Raw genomic sequence first — 10,724 nt, 5'->3', positions numbered from 1 at the left:
TCTTCTCTATCTCACTGTCAGCAGACCTGATATTGTCTTTAGTGTGGGGCTATGTTCAAGGTTTCAGTCGAATCCCAAGGAATCTCATCTGAAGGCTGCCAAAAGAATTTTGAGATATCTTAAGGGAACACAGGACCTGGTCCTGTACTATCCCTCAGGTGACAATTTTGATCTCGTTGGTTATGCTGATGCTGACTATGCTGTTTATCTTGTGGACAGGAAAAGCACTTCTGGAATGGCCCACTTTTTAGGATCTTGTCTCATCTCATTGGGAACAAGGAAGCAAAACTTTGTGGGTCTTTCAACAGCTGAAGCAGAATATGTAGTTGCAGCTTCTTGCTGTGCTCAGCTCCTATAGATCAAACAACAACTGGAAGATTTTGGTGTATACACTGATTGTGTGCCTCTTCTATGTGATAACATCAGTGCTTTCAACATGGCCAAGAATCCAGTTCAACACAAAAGAACCAAGCACATTGATGTGAGACATCATTTCCTGAGAGACAATGTGGAGAAGGGGCTTATCTGTATGAAGTTCTGTAGTACAAAAGACCAAATTGCAGATATCTTCACCAAAGCATTGAGTAGGGAGCATTTTGAAAGAAATAGGGTGAAGCTGGGGTTATTGAAGCCTAATTGAGGACCTGATTCCCATCAATTGGCTATAAAAATCATCTTCAGGTAATATTAGCTAAAGTGTTTTTCGGCTAAGTCTAACTCACTTCAATACCGTTGCAGGTAGACACGCATGATTATTATAGAAGCTGTAGATGCATTGCATGAGTGGTGAAAGAGGATTGAAATTTTCAAAGACAGGTCAAGAACCTGGTTCTTGTACCAAAGGTTAGTAGTCCTGTGTATTCTTTAATACACATCTTGAAAAGGTACAAATATCAACTGCCATGTCATCCACCTTTTCAGACTCTGCTGTCACGTCTTTTTGTTTCAAGTCCTTTCCATCTCCTTCTGAAACGTTGTAACTCCCCACGCTCCGCCGTTTCAGAACCGATTGCTATCTCTTTCCTCATGATTACTTTCTCTCATTAAAAACCCTCTCTTTCCCTGATCATATTCCCTCATATGACTTTCTCCAAAGAATTCTCTACTCTATCTCTTCAATGGCTAACAAGCACTCCAAAATCCCTTCCTCAGTCAACACTAACCCAGAGAAAACCCTTCAGTCCTCCTTTCCTGTTAAATCCTATGTTCCTATTCCAGTCTCAACCACTGAAACCATCCCTAACCCAGATGTCCCTTCTCTCTCCTCTTCTAATGCAACCATCTCAGACCTATCTCCCCCTCTAAATGATGAGGACTCAGAAACCCCTAAAATCAATGCTCCTTCGTCTCTATTGTCTGAGAATCTCATTAACCAAGGCAAAAGTGGGGAACAGGGTAAAGCTCCAAAGTTTGTAGAGATGTCAGGGGCTAGGGTTGATCAACCTTCTACCATTGTTACTTCAGATTCTGTGTTGTCCGTGTAGCCTCTAGAGGATGAAACCGTCGCGACCATTTTTGTTGTATCCGCAGATGGAATATTGCATGAGGTAATTTCTGGTGTACCCAAGTCTCAGAGGAATGAGGCTCCAGGGCTAGTGGAAATAGGAGCCATGGTACTTTTTGAGATCAGCAGAAACTACTGGGCCTTCTCACGTGAGAACTGACCCCTCTCTAGAGGAAACATGTCAAGGTTCCCACTCCCAGGACAGTCCTGCTCTTGCACCCTCCCCATACTGTGCTGTTAAGCCCTTGGCCATTTTGGTTCCTGAGATGAGGTCCAGTGATGAGGAAGATGACAACGTTGCTCTTGATGCATTTATTGTCAAGCGAAGGGCAATAATCACTCCCGAGTCTTCCACTAAGCGACCTACCACTAGATTGAAAGCAAAGGAAGCTTGTGACTCTGCCCTTCAAAAGATCAAGAAGAGCAGTAAGAAGAAGAAAAAAGTGGTTGGTGAAAAATGGTGAAGTGGTATGTGATAAAGATGTCCCTGTGGTGGAAGTGGATGAGGAAGCAGCAGAGGAACCTAGTTCCTTAGTGAAAAGGTCTCAGAAGAAGAAGCAATATGCATCAGTTGAGAATGTTACAACTCCCAATTCAAATTTGAAGGATGTTGTGATGAGTGGAAAACTAAAAAATGTTGTGAGTGAACCATCAGTTTCTGATGAGGATGTTTTAATCAAGTCGAGTGGAAAGGAAATATCAAGTGTTGTGAAGTCTGGCAAGAGAAAGTTGGAACCTGCAAAGGAACCTGTTTCTGCAAAGAGGGTGAGAAGTGAAACCAGTTCTGCTTCAGAGCATTTAAGGCACCAAAAGGTCTTACTAGGTCACACTTTTGACCAAGTAATCTCCTATATGGCTGGTATGCGACAAGTAATTTAAATGATTGAGTTTCAACTGTGGTGGCATCCATTCCAAATAGATGCACCCAAAGTGTATGAGGATGAAATGCAAAGCTTCTATGCTGACCTCTTTCCTGTTGATACCGACCATATTTGTGCCTTAGTGAACTGGGTGGATATCGTGTTTGATGTGGCTCTGCTTGGGGAGATTCTTAAAGTCCCTACAGTTGGTGTGTCTTCTGTCAAGGATGTGTGTGGTGCAAACTTCAGGAATGCAATTGTAAAGGAAGGGGTGAACTAGCAAGGGGAACAAGTTCACAAGAAAGTATTGTTGCCTGTTTATCAGTTGTTGTTTGAGCTAGTGAACAAAGTTCTCCTACCCCGTGCTGAGAGGAGGTCCATGACATCAAAATCAGACCTGCATCTAATGGAGGCACTAGATGGATTTCCAGCTGTGAGTCTGCCTGCGATCATGATTGAACACATGCAGAAGGTAGCCATTTTCAAGGATGGCAATCATGGTCTTCCTTATGGGTTCCTCCTTACGCACGTGTTTAAGTTCTTCAAAGTGCCACTAGGACAATGCAAAGTAGGGACCAAGAAGCAGACCTTTTCTCACACAACTTTGGAAGAATGTGAGTGCATAGAGAAGAATGGGGGATGTAGGCAGTATATCGACAATCTCTCAGCTTATCCACAAAATAGCGCAAATGAGGAGATTCGACGATTGAAGGCGAGGAACGCTATCCTAGAAGGTCAGCAGGCCCAAGGGGCCCCAGAGTCAAGGGCCCTAGATCCAAATGAGGAGATAGCTCGTTTGACAAAAGAAAACGCTGATCTCATGGCACAAGTGGAGAACCTGAAAGCAGAACTGCTCACCGAGCAAAAGTCCGCGAATGCCCGAATAGACCTAGTTCTCCAAACCCTTGTTGCAGCTTCCAAGCCCTCTACTCCTAGTGCCCCCTAAGTAACCTCTTCAGTGACCAATTTCTGGAATTTTTTGTTCTTGTTGTGATGACTTTGCAGTTGTTTTTGTTTTCTTTTTGTTTGATGTGGATGGGATGTACCAGTACTGCTCCCAATGTCAACAGTCCAATCATTGCTGACAAACTATCCTCTTTTGCTATCTACATGCTTATGTTCTCTGTTTCTCTTTTCTATCATGTTATGTGCACATATGTGGCATGAGTTAGCTAGGCTAGACTTCTTTAGGCTGATTGCCTGCTTGTGTATTTTTAATGATGCCAAAACGGGGAAGTATAATTGAAATAGGGATCTGATTAAGGGGGAAGCATAAAGTCAGGGGAACTTGTGCAGTTAGTCAAGGGGAACTTGTGCAGTTCCTGTTGCTTCATCTGGTTACTTTTATTCTAAAAATATGTTATCAATGTCTAAGTTTGTCATCATCAAAAAGGGGGAAATTGATGGGTTTGCAATGTCTTAACTTTATGTTTTGATGATCTAACAAACTTACTGTCAAGAACAAAATAGGAAACCTAACACACTTGGTATACACTGCTAATCAACGGACTCCAGCTAATGAGAATCGCTGCAACCTTAGAAGATAAAAAACCAACATAGGGACCTGATCCCTTGTGTTTCCCTGATATTAGTACGAAAGTCAACTGTGTACATCTGGAAAGTGACTGACACAAAAACAGTGCATACAGTACAACACAGTTCTGCAGTCACTTGTCTTTTGACCAACCAATTGCTTACATCATTCAAGTGATGTCATCAAAGATGTATTAACAAGAGTATTACAACAAAACATTACTTGAACACTTGAGAATTCACTTCAAGCATTCAAGCATTCTGAGATCGTGCATTCAATTCTCAAGTGCCTCAAGAACAAAGTTAACGCTGCTACGGACCAGTTCCTAAATCTAGTATTTTGTTGTCCTTAGTTGAGTTGTAACTTTGTAATTGTTATTCATTGTAATTCCTAATTTGCTTAGCTAGAAGCGCTGCTTAGGAAACTCTTTGTAAAACCATAAACCCGTTGTGTTTGTGTCGTGACTAGAGTTAGTCATGAGTTGAATTCTTTGTCATAGGTGTATTGCAAAGTGGCTTGTAATAGGTGTATTACGAGTTAGTGAGAGATTAAGAGTTTAATTCCTAGATTGCATATGTTGTAATCTAAAAGTTGCTCATAGTGAAGTTGAAATCCTACCAGTATAGGTCGTGGTTTTTTATCCCCTTGAGCAGGGATTTTTCCACGTAAAACTACCTGTCTTATTTACTTACTTTTTTATTAGTATTCTCAGTGGAAACTCATAGAGGACCTGGTACTCTATAGTTTGGTGGACTCACATAAATTATCAGTAAGGAAGAAAAGCATAAATAAAAACAATAATGTAAATAGGGATAGATAATATACAACATGTAACATCTGAGTACCTCTGAGGTATACTGACATGAAATGCATGATACATATGTATACATAAAATTTAAAAAAAACATGCGCCTCTATGGGCATCATCATCATCATATCGTACCCGACCTAATAGGCTCGGTAAAAATGTACCCGACCATCATAAGGCTCGGTAAAGCCCAACTAATCAGTGGTTGAACAATAGGTGCCGTACTCGACCGACTATAGCACGACTCGATAGAGTAAAATGGATACATACATACATACATACATATATACATATATATATATATATATACATATATATATATATACATATATATATATATATATATATATAATGCATACTGGACTCATTGGAATCACATTTTGAACCTTTCGGAGTGACGTAAGGTCGGTAACCTTCGTACATGTTGTTATGACTAACTCTTCATCATGAATCTTATAAGAATGAGGAAGTACCAACAAAATTTATAACATAAGAATAAGAGAAGCAACATCAACATCAATTGTTCCATAAGAAGAGAAACAATGTAAGTACTGCTAGCTTCTAAGAGTAGAGTATCTTTGGAAGCTCGTTCATTATATTATGTACAATCGGAGTCATGCAAAAGAAGAAAAGGAATAGCCTCACATACCTTGTATATACTGCCCAACCTCAAGCTATGCAAATGTTACGACTCCTTAGTCTACAATAAGAGGAATGACACTATCGTTATCGTTTAAGCGTCGTAACTATTATGTATCGATCACAACCTATTTTACGATGAAACGGACAGCACCATCCCTATTTATATAACTTCCCACAAGTCAAAACAACATCAATAATAATTATATTGAGCCTCCCAAAATAGTCCACCAACCAACAACATTACTAACAAGCATTTCAATATATATCTCACAAGTTCTAGCTTCAACGACTTAGCCGCAACTTGGATAATCTTAAATACATGTAGAGTAAGAGGTTCCCTAACTTTAAACGGAAATAGCAACTCCAATTTGACTTTAATTGACCACGAAATATCCCTCCAATTGACAAGGAAGTGAAACTAGCAATCAATTAGGGTTTTTCGGCACTAGTATTTCTTTAGAAGACTTGAAATCACTTAGGATTAATATTAAAAACTTGAGGGAGTAATTTACAGAATATAAACCACTTAAAACAACCTCCCACACGAGCTGGAATAACACAAAATTAGCAACAACTAGAAGAACAAGAAACTTACTAGCGCCACGGGATTCCCGACACTTAGATTTGTGTTGTTTGCCCTTTGTTTGGGTCTTGGATAATGAGAGAACCTTGAGAGAATGCTTTTTGGGTTCTAAGGTCTGAATATACTAAAAAATAATGACTTAAAATGGGTTTGAGGCAACTTATATATATCCATATAACTTAAACCGCCTATGTGGGCCCCATAGAGAGCTGCTTGGCGCAGTCTCGCAAAAACACAAATATCACTCTACTCTGAGATCGTATCGACAAACGGTTTAATGCGTTGGAAGCTAGACTCATAGATATTTAATTTGGTGGATAGATCACCTCGTAATTCCACGTAAATTGGGAGAAAAACTTAGTAACATTTGACCTAAAGTTTAAGTAAAATTATGAACGTAAGTTGCGACAACTTTTGTCGACTTTTGTTTCATAACTCATTTGACTTTAATACTTATGATACGGATATTATATGATTTAAATACCTTAAACTACCTTTTGGGAATATTAAGTACCTTTTAGTTTTATCCGAAAATACGGGTTACAACATCCTTGATTCGTTTAACTTCTAATACTTGTTAACCACTCTTATACGCCCTTGTATCATTTAAGACCAATAGGATTAACTTCTTATCATCTCAAAGATAATCTCTTCTCGGATTTACGCCGACTAACTTACGGCGTGAACTAACGTACTGTATGATTATTTAATTGTCTATAATCGATGCACAATCTCCAAGTGTCATTCTTCTTTTGACCATGAGCCTCACATTCACTGGTGGTGTTCCTTTCTTCAAAATGATCTTATGATCATGGTCTCTGTGAGGTGGTAGGGTGGTAGGAGTTTCAAAAAACCTTGAGTATTGATCCAATAATCTCTGTAACTCTCCAGGTACCTCCAATTGTTTAGAGTTAAGGCATGCTACCCCCCTTTAAATTGATTTTACATCAGCCACTAACATCGTGATCAGGCTACCAGATTTATTTAGTAGCATCTCCATTTATTGGTCTCCAATCACCTTGAATGTTCCTAGTTGGCTACCCCTTAATGATATCTTCTTGCCTCATATTTGGAACTCTATCTCAGCTGCTTAAAGTTCCATTTTATGTCTCTTATTGTAATAAGCCACTGAATGTCCAATCCACATCAGCATCCCTAATGGTATGACCAACATATTATCCTTGAACAACACCCCTTGCATCTTCTATGCTACCCCCAACTCATGAAAGAACTGTGTACTTTGCTCCCATTAGTCATTGATACAAAGAAAGTGGGGATAGTTTCTAGTTTACATCCCAATTTTCTTGCAATGTCCAAATCCAGAAAATTGTGTTCTGAACCAGAATCTATCAACACATGAACCATCCTCCCTCTTATGCTCCCTTTAACTATCATAGTCATATAGTCCACAGTTCCATCCATAGCATGAACTAACATCTGTGGACTCAAAGTTGACTCCTAACAAGTCTCTTCCTCCACCACATATTCATCCACTTCTCCTTCCTCACCATCTTCCTCTACTTCGAGAATAAATAGTTGCTTCTTTTTCTTGCATACATGACCATGTGTGTATTTCTCATCACACCAAAAACACAGTCCATTTGCTCTTTTTTCATCCATCTTAGCACTTGTAAGCCTCATTGATGACTTCACTGTCGGCCGCCCATAAGGATTAGGTAATTTGTTTAATTCTGTTCCCTTTTCATTACCAGAATTCTGGCCTTGGGATTAGCTTCTTGAATTTGAGCTCCAAGAAGAGTTAGGATTTGGGAGTATAGATCTATAAGGTCTCATGGTCATCTGATTTTGCCCCTTCTGTAATTGTAGTGAGTGTTCATCTAGTTTAGCCAAGTTGTAAGCCTTCATCAATGTCCTTGGGGCTAGCATTCTAACTTGAACTTCTATTTCTAGTTTCAATCCATTCAAGAAATAACTGATAGAATATTCTTTCGGCAACTCCACTTGATTAAAGAAGTCCATCAAAATGATCCAAAAATTCTTGAACACCTCCAGCATGCTTTAAGCCAAGCAATTCAGACATGGGATCTTCATACAGGGTATGTCCGAATCTCAAATACAAATCCCTCACATAACCCCCCTAATTAGGTAATCCTCTCCCTACTCGAGATTTCATCATTGATTGATGCCAATGTAAGGCTCGCCCTTCCAAATTAATAGAAACAATTCTAACCTTTTATTCTTCAGACGTGTTATCTTAATCAAAATATTATTCATACCTATACACCCGCCCTTTCAAATCATCGCCATTAAATTTTGGAAATTATACACGAGAATATTTGTTACCTCCATTAAACACATTCCCCGCTGCATGCATCCCACCGCCATCCGTCGGAGCTGGTACAGCTGGTGCTACTAGGGCTACCGGTGCTTGAGGATTAGTCGGCATCGCTGCCACCAGTTGTCGGTTCATTGATCATATCTTCATGTCGCTCACCCAAGAGCCGGACTTGCTCTCTAATTTCATCTACCTCCCATCGCAATTTGCCATTTTTAGTTGTTTCCGGCATGATTCGTGACCAAGGTTCGGCTGCGCTGATACTAGTGTTGCGTAGCTAACAAGGGAGGTCCAAAACTGAAAGTGAATCTAAGAGATTAGGGAAAAGAATAATCTTTGAACAAGACACTTCAATACACTTTAAGAGTAATTGAGACTAAAAAGAGAAGGAAAGTTTATTGATATTTTTCATATCCATTACTTACAATGTATCGAGTATTTATGACCACTCCAACAACCAATTAGCTAAGCTCACTAACTAACTTCTGACAGCTAACCGTGTAACTAGATCCTGCGTGAATTAATTGATATACCCCTTCTAAATAATTGGCACCTAACAACTATACTGTTATTTGATGTGGACCATGATTGTTTAGGCTCTTAATGACGAGGAATTTCGATTTAATTGGTGAAACGACTCAATTCGAATCAGTGTAAGAGGGCCAACTCACATGAAGAATGGTGAAAATAGCACGATCTAGTCAATTTTTAGACTAATAATTAAAAAATAGTCAGTATTTGTAAAGTCATTAAACAATAGCCGGAGCTTCTACATATAAACTTCCAGCATAGTATTATAATATTCCTTCTCTTTTTGACGTTGTCATAGATATAGTTCTTTTCCGTGAGTTGTTTAGTTTGCGCGGATCAATTGATCTTGTGGTCTATTATAACTTTTTGAACATTGGAATTAACCAGCTTGACAAACTTTTGTTTTTACAAAACAACCGAACGCCATAGGAGACATAACTATTGGCGCGCATGACAAAATTTTTATATTAACACATAGCTTAATTAGAAAAACATGTATGGAATAAAGACGTTAGGCCCTTTTTTTTGGGTATGGCTATTAGTGATTGAGTTAGACAAAGTACATGAGTTATGCTTTCTTACTATTTTCAGCCATGATTTAATCACACTCACACACACAAACGCATATTTTTATTTGTAGGTAAATGAAATACTAGATGACAACTAATTAGTAATACTGACATAAATTGTACTCATTGAATAATATTCAATACTTATTTTGCAAAAAATGGTGTCTGTGACTGTAACAGATCTTTTCTGAATTAGGACTGGATGGGCAACATCTATGCAAACATGAGGTAATTGAAGTTTCTACAAAACTGTTTGGGGGTAAAAAGTCATACTTTCATAAAGGAAAAGTTGATAAAACTTACAAACACAGAAAGCAATAGTTCACATAAGATAGGTGGACAACTTTTAGCCAACGATTACAAACAACCATATGAGATTCAATTTTGTGCTTCAACTCCTGAGGCAATAAGATTATATTGAAACATGGGGTCCTAACGAAGTTTTATTAAAAAAAACAAAAAACAAATGACCACCTTGTTTGATAGATACTATATACATCAGAGAAATTATATGTGACATGTATGTTTCATGCTATCTGAACTACACAAGGGTTTGAATTTGTGGATAATTTTCTGTTCCAACTTCCATTGGGAACAAAATTACCATTTTCAACGATGAAATAAAATTAAAATTAAAAGAAAAAACACTATCTCACTCAAACCTTAAACATGTTGATGAGCCATCCACTAAGTAATTTTTTCCTCTTTTTTAGTCCTTGGCGACTTGGTGTTGGTGATCTAACCTTAAGAGATAAGCCGAATTAGTCAAATGAAAAAATATATATTATAAGTAAAAGCTTGCATATTAGGCAAGTCAAATAGACATGTAGAATTTCATTTTCTTTCATTGAATTAAAGAAGATCTTTCGCAAAAAAGAAAGTCAAACTTTTGTTTATGTTTTTACATTTATCAGCTTTATAAATCCTTGCCACGTTTAGTTTGGAAACACGAGGATGTTGAATTCGAATATACATACAGAGCCATCGCAGCGGAAATTAATCAAGGAACGTACCTTCAGCCATGGTTGTTCAAGTGATGTAGGAAATTTCTTGGAAGAACCTTGAGTGGAAACCTAAGGAGTCTTCTAGCCTGTGCCTAGCGTAGGATGTCAGAATGATGGAATCACAGGCTTATTTATAGGTAGGCTAGGGACTCTTAGGCAAATACTTTAGCCCTAGGGACTTCTCCATAAATTATAATTACCCTAGGGACTCCTAATATATGGTAATTTCTTTCCATAAAAGAAACTACCATATATGCATAACTACAAAATATTATCTGATATATTATTTCCTTTGGGAGACAAGGTAAATAATTTATTACCTTATATGTGGGCCACGCTAGAAGTCTCTAGAAGAGACGGTAATATCTAACATTCTCCCACTTAGCCAACATA

The sequence above is a fragment of the Nicotiana attenuata genome, unplaced genomic scaffold (assembly GCF_001879085.1).
Source record: "Nicotiana attenuata strain UT unplaced genomic scaffold, NIATTr2, whole genome shotgun sequence".
Taxonomy (NCBI): Eukaryota; Viridiplantae; Streptophyta; class Magnoliopsida; order Solanales; family Solanaceae; genus Nicotiana; species Nicotiana attenuata.
This window is presented reverse-complemented; position numbering follows the sequence as displayed.